General features: G+C 38.8%; 1 long non-coding RNA gene across 1 annotated transcript in view; it reads right to left on the reverse strand.

Moving 5' to 3' along the window:
* Positions 1-15,963, reverse strand: part of LOC148424977 (uncharacterized) — a 42,279-nt gene extending 26,316 nt beyond the window's left edge. Inside the window, exon 1 of the long non-coding RNA XR_015865501.1 lies at positions 15,832-15,963. This is a non-coding gene — a long non-coding RNA (uncharacterized LOC148424977). The remainder of the gene's footprint in view (positions 1-15,831) is intronic.
* Positions 15,964-16,939: the final 976 nt, after the last annotated feature.

Here is a 16,939-nt window from a genome sequence, read left to right on the forward strand (position 1 = left end):
TTTATCTGTGTACTTTGCTGTCAGGGCAAATCATAAAGTCCTTTCTGAAGGTAGAAATGAGGGATGTCTGTGGATGGGCAAGAAAGACTCATAGTGGGAAGAGCGACAAGAACACAGGCAGTTTGGTTGTCTGTAGTGGTTTCTAGAAGATTCTAAGAAAAAAAAAAAATTTCAGATTTTTCATAGTAAGGGTACTATGCCGGTCTATGATGGCGTCCGTGTTGTTTGCTTGGTGTACTGGCAGATAACTCAAATGGAGCTGCAACTATTAAGTCCATGTTGCGCAGTGTCACAGTGCTACACAAGCTTGGAAAATAATGTCATGTAGAAGACAGAGGTAAAAGGAGCAAGGAGGGAAAATGTGAGAAAGAAATTCCCCACGGTACTCATTAAAATTCAACTGTACAGCAGCACCCTCCTCATCTGCACTGCTTTCTCTTCCCAGCGTCATTTTTTCTCTCTCTGCCTGTTCCGAAAGCCATCGTCTCACCTTTTTGGACTGGTCATGACCATTTGTAACATATTCTTCAAAGTTATTGCATTCTTTATTGAGAGGTCAAGAAGAGTTGATGCTATCCTCATAACCAGACGAAAATGAAAAGGAATGGTTTTGGAGGTCAGAGGGTTCAAATTTAGAAGACAAAATATAGAAAGGTAGATGACTGTATAATCGTAATACTATGCAGTGTTAATTCATAATGAATGAATATACAAAATTGCTCATATCTGAAGTGCAGCCATAATTTTTATGAAGAGAAGTACCTATTTTGAACCTTCAACAAATGTTTGACTTGCACCTATGTGCTGCACAGAAAATAATCATGAGGTGGTAATACACAGATTAAGGTGATAAGGATGTAGGCCTACATGATGAACTTTTTATTTGAACTTGTGATGCACTTTGAAGAACACAGAACATTTAACTCAATCACTGCCCACCCAATAAAAATGGATGCTTGACGTTTATAGCCGTCAATGGCAATGGATGAAATAACAAAACTCACAAGTATATATTTAAAGAATGGCCACTATTGCTGCCGTAAATCCGAATGTGTAGTGCAATTTAACCCATTCGCAGCCAAAGGTTCAAATGGATTTTTGACTTCTAAAGTATAATTTTGTGTAGTCCAGGGGTATAGAAACCCTGTCCTCGAGGTCCGGTATCCTTCATGTTTTCCAGGTTTCTTTTCCCCTAAACACCTGATTCAAATGCTCAGCTTTCTGCTGAGCTAGCTGATTAGCTGATTGTTTGAATCAAGTGTGTCGGGTAAGAAAGCAAGAAAACATGCAGGATACCGGCCCTTGAGGACCGGGTTTGGACACCCCTGTTGCAGTCTATTTAAATTGGATATTTAACAGCAGTAGCCGTCAATAGGAGTGAATTGATTGGTTGTTTTCTGTGCAGGAACTGTTCGCTTCTGTCTCCCTGCTTTCTGTGTGGAGTTTGCACATTCTCCCTGTGCCTGTGTGGGTTTCCTCCAAGTATTCCGTTTACCTTCCACATTCCCCCAAAACATGCATGGTAAATATACTGGACATTCCAAATTTCCCTTAGGAGTGTGAAGGTGACACCTTGTGAGTGTGAATGGTCATTCATCTGAGAGCTCTGTAATTGTCTGGCTACCTGTTCAGAGTGTACACTACCTACTGCCCCAAGACAGTTGGGATAGGGTCCAGCACGTCCCCAACCCTAGAGAGGATAAGAAGGATGGATGGATGGATGGATATAGATAGATAGATAGATAGATAGATAGATAGATAGATAGATAGATAGATAGATAGATAGATAGATAGATAGATAGATAGATAGATAGATAGATAGATAGATAGATAGATAGATAGATAGATAGATAGATAGATAGATAGATAGAGACTTTCAATGAAGAAATAAAGCAAGCATTTTTTTTTAAAAATGGATGCCAACATTGTACAGTAAACTGTTGTGAATCAGTTTTAAATACTGCGACTAACTGACAATAATGAATATCACATTACACAATAAGCCAGGAGAAGTTTTTCCCATATTGAGTTGGTGGTGAAGGAGTGTTGCTCATTTTACTCCAAAATATCTAAACTTATATCAGCAACAAAAACACACATGATGCTTTTCATCCAAAAAAAAACAAACAAAAAAAAAACGCACACACCCACACACACACATTTATTTCCCTCCGGTCGTTTCTCAGCCTTTGAATTACATGCACATACTAATTGACCAACAGCTCAATGCAGAATCTATACCTCCAGAGAAGCAGCAGCTGGAGACAGAACCATGCTGCTTCGGCATAATCATAACACAAGCCGGCCTAATGATGTGAGCAGTACAGGAGCTATGCAGTTTAATAAGATGCAACATTTTCTACTTAATTTACCCTTACAAGCAAGTTGTCTCCTCAAACACACTGAATACATTTCTTTAAAAAAGCACAATTAGACAATGACACGAAAAAGTATAAATATCATTAAGACATATTCAGAGCTAATTAATTTGCTCGTGGAGGAAAAAGATGGAAAATAAGCGGGGAGCGGTGCATTCAATTTTCTCTTTTGTTAATTTGCACACTCCCCACTGGGAGAGGTAAAATAACCCCCAGTCAGACTTTTCTTTTATGCTTCTAATAATAATAATAAAGTCGCTTTTTCAGGCAAGGTAAACACGGTGTGATTTGCATAGTCGAGGATGCTATGGAAAGGGGCCAATATGTCCTTAACGCTGCAGCAGCTTCTGTACAGTTTTGTTTTGTTGTGCCGTTCTTCTTTTTACTTATTTATTTATTTTTTGTGAATATGATAATAAGTTGTCAGAAGGCATCCCCCCCCCCGGCTCTCCTTTGACAACACTCACATTCTCCCCAGGGGGTGAGATGCCCGAGCTTCCCTCCTGATAGATCTGTTTCTTTGCAGATCTTCAAGGTGATGCTCCGCTTCAGTCCTCTTTGCCCTAAAGCACACCCCAGTGTCACAGCCTTCAACACAAAGCACCCACCTCCCAGAAATCAGACGCCATCGGATTCCTAAACAGTTTTTCAAAGAGTAGACAGGAAGAAGAAGAAAGGAAACAACTTGACAAGCTCTGGGCTATTTTTATGTAAGTATGCAGATACAACTCATGCACTGGAATTGTCTTTAGTCAGGGAAAACAGATGTTCAAAACAAAACAAGTAGGAATTTAAAAAGCAAGATGTTTAGTTTTAAAGACAAAAATTGGAGTGACTACACTGTTTCATGGCTGCTAATGGGGTACATTTTGCACAGTAAATTCAAGCTTTCCACCAAGAGAATAATCTAAAATGTGTCAGTGGGGTGACATCATGCAGTCTAGAGTAGAGGTTGCATGAAATAAAATCTTCACCTATCCAAAACAGTGCACATAACACTCATAATCAAGCAGAAACTTCCTGAGTTTAATTCAAGGTAATGGCATTTCCTTTAACCTCGGTTGCTTTTGTGTACTCATGCAGGTGGTAATCGTTGACACAAATGATTCCATTTGAATTAGATTTTTGTGTCTATGATTCAACTGAGAAAACATTTTTGATGAAAAATGATTTTGGATTCAAAATGATTTCACTGACTGACAATGATTTCTGCTTCAATCTATAGCTGTACAAAGACTCGAATCCAGTCTCCTTTGCAAGACAAAATGACAAATGAAGGCATTGAAGTGTCATTTTTCTACATTTAAAAAACGAGCATGTGGACCACAAATCTATCGATATTCCAAACACTAGAATGGAAGACGGGAGCCTTGGTATTTGATCATTAGATGATTTTAAACCTAAGTGTCTTGATGGGCCATTTGATGTGAGTAAAAGAAATATGAACGTAATTTCACCCCAATCATTCTTCTAGTAAGGCCAGTTTTTCTAGATCGATACAAAGATTCTCATTGTTTAGATGTTTGCAGCTAATATTTTTTGATGCATAGCTGGACTTTCACTGTCTTGAGTTTGTACTGTTTTATGGCATTTGAATGCACCACATAGTGCTACCGTTGGTGCCATATCAAACAAAAACAGTTTCTTGGCGTCCTTCATCAGCTACTGGATGTTTTTTTTTTTTAATAGGAAGAGTGTGCTGATATTGGTAAGCACTAAAGAAATATTCTAGCTCTTCTGAATCACTGTAAATGTCAATCTCGATTCCATTCCATTTCATGGGGTGGCCATTTTCCTACATTCTGCTGAGTAAAAATTACATTACAGTTGCTCAGGGCTCAGGTAACTGTCAAAACTCATAAAGCAGATGAGCTGTGATTGGTTGTAACCTGAACAACATTGATATTATTATCAGTGAAGAGACACTGCCATTTTTTGGACTGAGTTATCTGCTAAACACTTTACACTGCATAGGTCTCGAACTCCAGTCCTCGAGGGCCACAATCCTGCATGTTTTTGATGCTTCTGTCATTCACTCATCTGAATCATATTATTAGCTCATCAGCAAGCTCTGCAGGAGCTTGAAAATGATCCTAATCATTTGAATCAGGTGTGTTTAAGAGAGCAGTATGGAAAACATGCAGGTTTGCGGCCCTGGAGGACTGGAGTTTGAGACCTATGCAGGTTGACGAAACCAAGTTAAAGTAATTAAAAACAAGTTCTTCTGTTACTGACAATCTCTGGTAGGACATTGTCAATTTCAAGTTAACGATGATGTCACTTTGCTTTCATGAGCACTGGCAGACTGGACAAGGCAATGGAATAAACTTCCTCTGACATTCCTTTTTGAGTTCAGCCTTTTTATTTGGATTGAGGTGTAAGGAGCATTTTCATTACGTTTGGTCATTTTGTTTCATTTCAAACAGACTACAAGTCTCCATGTCAACAAATAATGTCCAATGGGAGTACAAAAAAAATCACAGCTGTGTCATAAGAGAATAAGACCCTCAGGCAGGCTTACCTCAGTTTAGGTTTCATGGGCGTTTAATGCATCACATGGAAGTGGCCAAAACATCTTAGCCTCCTCTCTTGCATCAACTCCAATAACGGTAAGTCAGGTGGGGTGAAGCTTTTTCCCCCCCATCTCTATTCTCACCTGCAGCTAGTCAGAGCAAGTTCGTGTCTCAGCCAAGTGTCCATAATTCATTCTGCAAAGCTGTGCAATGGGCCATGCATTATTCAGCACAATGGCCTCCTCATCTAAACAGGCAAATGCAGCTCTATTAGAGCAGCGCTAAGGCTAACTGCAAACAATTAAAACGGAATTGATTGCTTCATCAAGAGACAGAATAAACTGAAGTAGAAAGGAGGTAGGCACTCAGTGTTCATTACAATTTAGATCCAAGATAGTAATTGCAATCTAAAGGCTTATTTCTTTGAATTTGCTTTTTGCTTTTCACCAATCAATTTTCAGAGTGTCTAATCTGGTGAGATTTAATTGCATATTTGATTTTAACATACGGTGAGATGCCCACCTATTGTTGACTGGCGAACAAGTAGATGTTTATTAACCGAAGCTAGTTTAGGATCCAGCAAACCCAAAAGTGGTGGGCCCTCAGAGCCAGCAAGGCCTTCTATGCTGGCCTTACATAATCTGACATCATTATCATATTAATAATGAAAGTTTTAAAAGTAAATGTCCTCAATATACCTAAGGAATTATTCTCCATATCCTGTTCTCTTCGTGTTGTATTATATCCATTTGGTCATGCTCATTCCAGTGTTGTAACTTTAGGTTAGTTTTTATCCAATCAGAATTCTGCTAACTTGGGTCACCTGGCTGTATGAAATCTGTCCGAGGCCTTCACAGCCTACAGTTGCGGGCGTCTGTGCACTGTGAGTGAACGGGTACATATAGTTAATAGATAGTTGCGATAGCCAATCCGATCACGAGCAGGTGACAGTAAGGCCAGCTAGAAGGCCTAACGTTGAACATGACATGTGGGTCACTTGTGATTGGATGGGAGGCAGAGCTATGCAGAGTAACCAAGCTATACGGTGTGCTTGGTTGATCTGCATTAACAGTGAAGCCTTCACCAGAGATAACGGGCTGAAGGAGATGAAACGTTAAGTCATTGAATGCTTCTTGGAGGAAAAAAAGAATAGATTTTGTGACGAAATAAGTGTTTTGGAGGACAGCAGTTTTTGTGAGTGCGTGCATTTTTTAATTTTTTAAAGTGTTTGTAATTTTATTTCGTTTATATTCAATAAATGATTATCACGCATCGAGTGTAGTGATAACTGTTATTCGCCGATGCGTGTTTATTGATGTTTAAATCTTCTGGAAAATAGCCTGTGTTGTACACGATAAAGGTGATGCAACGCCCAGTAATACGTACGTGTGCTGTCACAAATGATGGTATTATAATGGGTATATTTTCAAGTCAGACTAAGACTATCTTTAAAGGCTCCTCATAGGATGTTTCAACTGACAAGGCCTCTCCACGCACCTGGCAAAGCTCTAATACTGTATGCTGTTCCTTTGTTTTTCAGAGATGGGCAGCCTCCAGGTGGCCGCTCGGCCTTGTCTACTGATGTCATGTCATCTAAAAACACAACATCGCAACCAGGCACACACTCCGCTGCTTTCGCCATGGCAGGTACTGTAGCTGAAACGAAGGCACGCATTAGCACACACGCTCACATCACAATTGAGAAGAAAAGCTAGTAAGACACTTGTTCTGAAAAGACATTGATTTATATTCAAAGCACTGCTGAAAAAAACCCACCATGTAAAAAGGATTTTATTACTAATAAATGAACACACTATTTAAAAAAAAAAAAAATCAAATCTGCGGTGTTGTGTGAATCTTTTATGCAAATGGAATTTCAAATGAGGAGGGGCTATCTACAGAGACCGTGACTATTTTTCCACACAGCCCACTATTAAAATTGATGCCACTACTGATTTATGTCATTAATAATGTGCTGCTGAAGAAGGGAAGCAAAAGTGATGAAACAGTTTCACTCATATCTTTTCTATTGGAGTCCCTCCTTCTCTTCGCTGGTCCCTTGTCACAATCTATCGCTGCTATACACGCTGCTGTGCGGTGTCTCACAGTGATTTTTATAATTGGCCATGCTCATTGTCATTCAAAACCACGTAGAAACAATTATTAGCAGACCTTCTGACCTTTATCTGCTCTGTAATGCTTGTAACTAAAGACTAAAAGTGAGGCAGCGGACACCAAAGGTCTTTGTTATCTTTATACTGATTTGTAATTCCGTAACGTCTATCTCATGCAGACTCTAAAGTGTGTTACTTTAATGCCACATGTTTTTTCTCTTATTTGAATAGCCTGGTTCATCTTTAAAGATGTCCTACATTTTTCCCTGCAAATCCCTTGCTAAATACACGTTTCAATACGTAGTGGTATGTTCAAATCTAGTTTTGTTCACAAGAAACATAGACTTTAGAAAAGGGGTTTTTGGTGTTTTAAGGGGAAGTTTAGTCAAAAATGTTATTAAGTATTAGCAACTACTAATAAAGTATTATGATGAATATTTTACTATTTGTGATATACAAACTAAGCAGATGCGGCTCAGTGAAGCAGTGATTAACACATCCACTTCACAGTTCAGGGACCAGAGTTGAACTCCACCTTGCTCCAGCCTTCCTGTATGGATTTTGCATGGTCTCCTCGAGCCCGTGTGAGTTCTCTTCGGGCACTCCTGCTTCTCCCCACACCCCATTGCAGTATTAAACTGTATTGCGAATACAAAATTAATACACTCAAAATATAAATATGATATACTTTGTTACTTTTTTTTCTCGTTTTTCTTTTTTCTCATGTTCTCTTACACATTGCTCAATTAAAACATGTGAACAGTTTAATAGGTTATTGGCAATTTGGTAATATTGTTTTGACAAAACATTTTAGGGCTCTCGAGTAGTAGATTTCATAGCAATGGTGTATTTGCATTAATGTGATGCGAAAGTAAACTGGAACTCAAGCAGTCTGAATTAGAGTAAATTGTATGCAATTCATTTGGGTTTTATACTTGAATGCCACAATAACTAAGATCTATTCAAGAATAACATCTATATTCCATGTTAATGTTGAATACGCTGTCAATCCTTTTTTTTGTCTACTGTGAATTCAGCGGTACAACTTTTGTATGAAGAGACGCTGAAGAAAAATGGATGCTTATGAATGCTCCAAGTAGAGGCACAAAAAAGCAGCTGTTCATGTATCAAACCGAGAGGTTTAAGGTTGAAACAAAAAAAGACAGAAAAAGTGCCATTTACAGGAGGAGGTGTAGAAATTAACATAGAGTAAAACTCCTCTATAACAAAACCTGCATGTGCAAAAAAATCCCCGAGTGTGAAAAAAAAAAATCATGCACTGAATCCATTCCCTCTTTTATACTTCCTCATACAACAACAAAAACGTGGCTTCCTTGTTCATGAAAAATGAGGTGATGTGGTTGATGTTCTTTTTTTGTCATAACTCAAACTGTAAAAAATGACCTCAATAGGCAGATCCTCATCAAACAGAACATTCAAATTTACAGAGCGACTGTCTATGTGAGCCAGGCTGAGACTCCCAACAAATAGAAAACATACTGTCCCGCGACCCTGTCAACAATGAGTCACAACTTGAGTCTTTGCTTACCCCCACCAGGTAATGTTGACAAATAGCACCATTATGTCCGTGGGCACAACAAACAAACTCAGTCATAGGCAGACGGCAAACGGGTAGAAACTGACAACACTTCTCAAAGTCACTGACATGCAGACACCAAGCCTTAAAATGTTCTCATGAATCTTCCAACACTGCAACCGTGTTGAAGCACTGTGGGCTGAATTCCCAAAGAAAAAAACTGTGGCACCTTTAATTGCACTTCATTTGCATTTGCAGTTGGCTCCATATTAACAGCCTATTTCACAAATGTGCTAACGATATGCCAGCGCAAACACGCCCACAAAGTTTGACAGTTCGAGTAAAGTTTGCACCTGTTTTCGCCCTGATTAGTTCAAGAAGGAAAAGTAAAAGGTTTGCTTAGCACCCAGAACATTGCGGCAGAACCGTGGCACTTAGGAAGATTCTTTTACTCAATTCACCTGTTTAAAGATTCCATCCCACCTAAAGTCATTTTTGCTCTGCCCCTTTCTGTTTTTTTTTTCTTATACTCTACTTTGTGTAATTCCACTTTTTATTGTTTTTTTTACCTAACATAATTTAAGATATTGTATGTTGTTAATATTATCCCAGATAATTTCGGACAGAGGTGGTTCGGTGGTGCAGTGACTAGCACGTACGGCTCACAGTTCAAAGGTCCCGGTTCAAATCCACTTGGTTCCGGCCTTCCTATGTGGAGTTTCCATGTTCTCCCCGAGCCTGCGCGGGTTCTCTCCGGCCACTCCGGCTTCCTCCCACACCCCAAAAACATGCATGGCAGGTGAATTGGACATACTAAATTGTCCTTAGGTGTGATTGGGTGCTTGAAAGGTTGCTCATCTCTGTGTGCCCTGCGACTGGCTGGCAACCAGTTCAGGGTGTCCCCCGCCTACTGCCCGAAGCCAGCTGAGATAGGCGCCAGCAAGCCTGCGACCCCTGTGGGGACAAGCGGCTCTAGAAAATGGATGGATGGATTGGATGGACTTCGGACAGAAGGCAAGTGCCCCTCCACTTTGTAGAGTGGACAACCATTTACGCACCTAAGGACAATATAGTGTGTCCAATACACCGGTCATGTATGTTTTTTTTTTGGGGGGGGGAGTGTGGGAGGAGGCTGAAATGCCCAGAGAGAACCAATGTGGGCTCGGGGAGAACAAGCAAACTCCACATAGGAGGTAGATTTGAAATCGGGTCCCTGAACTTTGATGCGGATGTTCTAACCACTCCTCCACCAAGCCGTCCTACTGATGTGATTATCTTGAATTTTTTTTAGATTGATGTGGGAAACTAGTCGCCATTAACTGACGGTGTGACAATTTTGCATTTAGAATGCTTAATATGACGTTCCACTGGGAAGTGCTATTCTATCACACCAGCTTTCAGCTCCTGTTATTTGTTTCCCATGCTTCCTTTTGCTGTATGCATCCGTGTTAGTGAATTCAACATTGTTCATCCATGAAGTTCGTAGAACTTGTATAGAGGATGGCAATTTCTCTGCCTAATGAATGTATATGAACTCATTTAAATATGCGCAAATACCATCGGCGCATAGAGAAACAGGCTGTGCAGTTCGAGACCCACATCACAATTTGCGGCTGCTTTGAGAATTAGGCACTGTCCGTTTCCTCCATTCTTACCGGTTGGCACCACACAAGCACAATGCAGTTCCAAAGTGAATTTGTCCCTGAGGGTATATACTGTAAGCGAGACAAAGACTTTGGAAACATGCATAGTAGAATACAGATCATTTTCCCCTTTTCTGCTTGGTTGATGAACAGTGGGTGCGTGCACATCTCTAAAATGGTATTGGGGGAATTATTGTTTCCTCAATCAAAACCACCAGTGCATTACATTCAGACTCATAAATATTGGGAAATGGAAATAGTTCCCATTTTTTTGGCTGAAAATGCCACCGCAGTGAATTAGGAATGAAACAAGCAAGATGTGCTTTAACTGCTGACTTTGAGCTTTAATGTGAGCATAATTTACATCCAAATATTATGAAGTGTTCAATTAAAACCAGGGTGTCACAACACAGTCAGGTTTTTAATGTAATAAAAACATTACTTGATTTTATTAAATAACGTTAATAAAATAATAATAATGATGATATTATTAATAATAATAATAATAATAGTAATAATAAATCATAAAATAGAAATGATTAGCAGATATTAAGGGATCCAAATATACTGTTTTTCCCCCTATGTGTACGGTGGCCAAATCAGTGGCCATGGCCACTCGTGGCCACCATGTAAGCTCAGTCACTGATTATTTTCTGATACCCCATAAACAATCATAAACGCAAGGGAAGCCATTCCATTGACGGCTGTGACATTAAATAGCCAAACAGGCATCAGTCCCATTAATTTTGGACATTTACAGCATTACATCACTGATGACGGGATGTTAACCTCAAAGGTCATGTTTTGGTGAACTTCACATTTTTCAAATATTTACCTTCTTGGTCAATCCGAAAGTGTATTGATCAAAAAGACTTGCTCTCTGTTATGATGCTTTGCTGATGGTAGAAGCAACTTGTTTTTTTGGGACCTCTTGAAAAGTGATGATTTTGGCGATACTGTACGAGGATTCACATGTTCACATTGGACAACCTTTACTAGAGTTGCTGACTTATTTCAAACTATCAATAGTTTCAGTATAGGCTATAATGTCAATGAAAACGTGGAGCACATCCAGGATAATGAATCCTGGAGTGTGGTGGTGTTGGCCACAAGTTACCCAGAGCAATCACGAGGAGCATAGCGTATAAAACCTCATGATGGTATCCAACCTAATGACTTTCACACTGGAAGTATGTCATGTTTCTGCTGCTCTTAATAGATCCCACATGAACCAATGTCATCTGAGGAGCTAATCCTTCATCAACAATATCTTACCCCCCCCGGCATTTCATGAGCACTTCTGTGGTCTACCATGAATCCTCATGGACAAACTATAAAACTTTCTGCCCTTGAATATTTAGGGACCCCATGATTCTCTGGATGACATTTTCTGCCTAAAGTGTCACAACGACATCATTTGTCTTCCACGGGGGCTGTGCTCCGTTACAATTCTGAATAGGCAAGTAGTGAATAAAGGGCTTACAATAACAATAATGTAACCCATATTCAATCGATTACACTACAAAGACAACGTATTTCATGTTCAAACTGATAAACTCAATTGTTTTTTGCCAAATAATAAATAACTTTGAATTTTATGGCTGCAACATGTTTGTATGGATTCTCAGGTTAACGATTTATCAGGCTTTATTTGTCATACATTGTGGTACTATTGAAATGGAGGTTCTAGTTTTGTCTTAGTAGTATTGTGTAGTTATTGTCAGTGTGACTTCCCGAACAACAGTCAAAGCGCCGTTTGGCGAGCCAATCTGATGTGAGTGTGTACAAAAGTAAAAACTGCTAAAAGTGACGATGATACAAGCTTGGTTTTGATAAATAGAGAGATAAATTGCCATTTTAACTGTTTGCAATAACAATAAAATGAAGGTACCGCTCAAGATACCGAGTCCATTCTATGTGATGGGTTGCTTAGGCGGGACAGCTGCAGCCCTAGCCTCATCCATGACCTGCGCCGGGGGGGCCGAATCGGTACGGCTCAGGGCCGCTATCCTTCCTCACAACTCCTTCCTCTCTTTCCTCTTGTTTGGGAAAGGTGAAGAGAAAAAGTCAACTGACCTTTCAGTGGCAAAACTAACCTTGCTGTCACACTCCATATTGTCACTGCAGTCTAGCTGCTGCTGTCAATTAGTCAGCCCACACCCAAAGAATCGGGTAGGGGGTTAAATGCCCCTTGAAATGATACAAATAATTAGAGGGGAAAAAAAACAGTTGCGCTACCTGATTCATGTTGTGAAAAGTCACAAAGTTCCATAACTAATTACAGAAGTTTTTGTGAAGCTAAACTTTCCAAAAAGACAATATGGAGAACACAAGTCACGGAACAAACAAACAAACACAAAATAAAAGGTGTTCTAGTGAAATCCAGCTCCGACTCTCCTATTTTCAGCACAAAGATACGGAGAAGATCAAACAGCGCAGAGTTTATTAGGACCCGGAGTAGCTCTGCTAACAACCGCACCATAAATAATTTAAAGCTTTTATCTGTCTGAAGCCTCACCAAGATTGCAAAACAAGTTGGCTGGGATTTGTTCGTCTCTGAAACACAAGTGTTTACATGCACCGAGAGAAACAAAGGGAATTTGTTAAGAGTCTGAGCAAAATTGAAAATCCCTTTGTGCTCTTAAAGCAATGAACAATTTTGGATGCGGTGCACCTGTCACTTTGCGAGGACTTAATTAATTACCGTTGCTTCCAGAAGGCACAAGATGATTAGCAGAGGTTGCTCAATGATCACAGCTTTTGCAGATTTCCAGCGCTGCACTCCAAACATGAAAAGTCAAGCGTTTCAGAGATAAAGGCTTGGGAAAAGAGGGGGGAAAAAATAGAGGTGAAAAGAGAGCACTAATCTAATTAAGATCTTGAACACTCAATTAGCCTTGAGCACGAGAAACAAATGGCAAATAAATTATTTAATTGCAACAACCAGCTTAACAGCTGGAAGGAGAAGCAGTGTGCGCGCTCGCGAGTGTGTCGGAATTTGGAAGAGTAACAGTGAGGGATTGGGAGGGCAGGAGTTCAGTGATGAGTGTGCCTGCACTGAGCCTTGACTGTGTTTATGAGCGTGAAAGTGCATGAGTGCAATGGAGCAGCAGCCTGGTTTATCCATCTGCTAGGCCCCCACATGGTCAGGCTCGGAATCTTTTTTTTTTTTTTTTTTCATGAGAGCCATGTTCGAAATGAGGTCACTACTTTTTTTTCCCTTAAAAACGAAAGAAGTGGTTTAGGATGTCTCACCAAAAGACAGGCTGACCATCACTGAGTTTCTTAAATTGAGTCCGCAGTTTGTAGCGTTGTAGCGGTGCTGGTCTGAGGTTCTCTCACTGGACCAGACCCAAACAGGAAAATGTTTTCCGCAGTTATTCTTGCTGTCGGTCTGTCTAACAAATTCTTCACAATTCTGTGGCAAGAGAGGTCAAAGTTGATTCATGTCCCACTTATGGAAATATGTTTGTGCCTTTATTCAATAACCTGGATATTTAGTTAAATTCACATACATCAGCAGATATTTGGATCTAGAGTTGGAAGTAATGAATTACAAAAGTAATGCAATTACTGCAATACATTACTTTTTACTGTAACCCGGTAATGTATTACACACACAAAACATTGTAATATTGTACTCGTTACAAATGAGAGTAAGGTAAGGCATTACAATGCATTTTTAGCCCCAAAGTGGTGTTTTATTCCCCTAAATTCACCCAAAACACTGCGAGGTCGGAGGAGAAAAGTCCAGGGCAATACTGTATGTTTACTTGCTGATCTACTGTAGCCTACTAGAGCTAAGATGAATGCAGCAGCAGCGGACGGGAGGTTGGATATAAACAATACATACAGAAAATGGACATACGCACATTACTTTCAGTTTGATGGAGATAAGGACAAGAAGAATATAATCGTTGGGCGCACTTTGTGTGTAACACCTATAGAGCTGCCCACTTCACCAAATAACAGTAATTTGACAAACCTTTTACAGTGGTGGCCTTGGAAACGTGAAGTTTGCAAAATGAAAACATGGGGATGAAATAAGCAGGCAAAGCTTAGCTCTCTCTCACAGAGTGATCCCACTTTCACCTCAAGAGGTTAGGTGACTCGTGGCGGAGAATGTCACATGTAGAAGATATGCTGCTGCTTTCAACAATGGATTTACAAGCATTTGGAAACCTTGTCAGCAAGATCCCTAGCGCAACTTGCAAAAATCACAAGATAATCCAACACTGATTTTCACACTACAATTGGTATAAATAGTAGTCTATGTTAGCCTAACTCATGCTAGCCAGTACGTTAAACACCATAACAATGATGTAGGCTAGCTGCTAACGTTAGTCCCATTGAAACCATCTATTTTTGAAACATATTGTCTTTAACCTAGCCAACTAATCCTGAATTTGAATATTAACGTTGAATGTGTGAAATGCATTAACTGTTTTCGCCTACAGCATAAACAATGACTAAATATGCTGTTAAGGTAAGTTACAAAGGGATTAAACTACAAAAAATAGATTTTCTATCTTTCTATCTATTGTATCTAAGTTTACAATACAATACAGATTCAATTGTACTCAACCTTTCATTGGATGTGCACTGAGGTACATTTAGAATGTCAAATCCATATTTCATAAAAGTAATGAAATAGTAGCGTATGCATTACATTTCAAATACGCCAATATTATAATGTAACTAATTACTTTGAAATGACAGTAATGAGTAATAAATAATGCCTTACAGCTCTGGATCTGTCCAATCAACTGCGAATAGTGGGGGTGGACTGCAGTAAAAGAACAAGATGTTTATATATGTGATGATGTCCATCTTTAGGTCGTATTATTATCATTATTTAACATTGTTTTATGATATCACGATACAAATAATTGCAATTATAAGGGGCTACAGTATTGACGAGTTTGCCCAAATCAAAACGAAACAGATGAGCATGTACTGCCCTCTGCTGGAATCATTGTGTACACAGCTGAGCAATTCCAAATTATGTTTTGTTTATACTGTATATGGTACCTCAAAGTGAGTTCACACAGGACCCTAATGTAAACAAGTAGATGTAACAACATCAGCTGCCTAGAGAGCGACTATTGTCTGGTTTTGTTCTTTAATGACTTTTTTTTTCTGTTTCAGGTAACCTTTGATTTGATTGGTTTTAGAATCGCCATTGATATTTTGACTGTGCAAAGCATCGTCTGTTTATTATGTCAGGGTTTTTGGAGGTTATATTTATATATTATATATGTTATATTTTCAAATTATTTGTCTACGAAGTTTTATTAAGGACACCAAGGGCAGGCAAGCCTTAAAAAGACTGTACGCTAAATTACAAATGGCAATTTAATATAAGTGTCTAGGAGGAAGGAAGGGGGGCCCAAAAATGCTGAAAAACTTGGAAATATGTGGCTCAAAAATAAGCTTTGACAATTGAGGCAGGACCGAACGGTAGCAAAACTGGATGGACAATTTTATCACCAGACAGGTGGACCAAATCAAATTAACGAGAACGCAGACAATAAAGGCAGACGTGAGTGGAACAGAAACATGCACAAAATTCCACTACAACAAAAGCCAACCAACCATGACAATTGAATACGAATGACATAAAATGACAAAAACATATTAACTTACCCAAAACGGATGTCCCCAAGTTATTTCAAGACAAAATCCATTCTTCTTTTTGTCCTCAGAAAGACTTCCATGGCTTGCTTGTAGAGTATGTCTCCGCGTTTCACTTCCGATAATAAATACTTTTGATTTGACGGACGCCAATGCTCAAAGTCGTGTCGGTCCATTTTCCGTTTTGCTCTTCTTCAGCCACGATGGATTTAAAAAAAATTAAAAAAAAAAAAAAAAAAAAAAAAAAAATATATATATATATATATATATATATATATATATATATATATATATATATATATATATATATATATATATATATATATATATATATATATATATATATATATATATATATACAGGTAGCCGGTGTGATATTTGTCCACCAAGTTTAACAGCGAAAGTGATTAAATAAAGTTATTTCGAAAAACTAAAAAATAAATAAATAAAAAAAAAAGACATGTTGCTCAACCAGTAAACGTTTGCGTACATCTAAACCATTTTTTCCCCAAAGGTTTCAATAGGCCAACAAACGAGCAACAAACTAACCCTAACCCTATTTGCTCAATTTAAAATAATAACAATAATAATAACAGTAACAAAGAAATATAGCAAAAATGTTGTTGTTGTTTTAATACGGCACAATATATGCATATAGTGACTTATATTGTGATTTAAAAATGACATAATCCAAATGAGGCTTGAATGTTTTGAGAAGAGGTTTTACACAACTTTTTTTTTTCCCTATATGACAGTAAACCATATTTAGAACATATGGACACAACATACTGTATAGACACAAGAGAAACTACACCTACAGTATTGTGTAAACACACTGAAATAATACACATGCTGTACTCTGATCTACCCCCATGTAATTCCTCCCACATGCAGTATGGCCAGCAGCTATGTTTAACATGCGTGCACACACACACGCACACACCTCTGATGCATTTGCGTGTGATAAATAAATAAATACTTTTCACAGCACTTGTACGAGCCAATTTTTGGGAAACTCCTCAAATTCAGTGTTTGTTGCCATCATTTAATTCTTAAATGCTTAAGTCATGAATAAAGATATAAAGAAATATTGATGGAATTATTTGGTTTGGTAAGCACT

The sequence above is a fragment of the Hippichthys cyanospilos genome, chromosome 4 (assembly GCF_059441005.1).
Source record: "Hippichthys cyanospilos isolate Australia breed blue-spotted pipefish chromosome 4, RoL_Hcya_1.0, whole genome shotgun sequence".
Classification (NCBI taxonomy): Eukaryota; Metazoa; Chordata; class Actinopteri; order Syngnathiformes; family Syngnathidae; genus Hippichthys; species Hippichthys cyanospilos.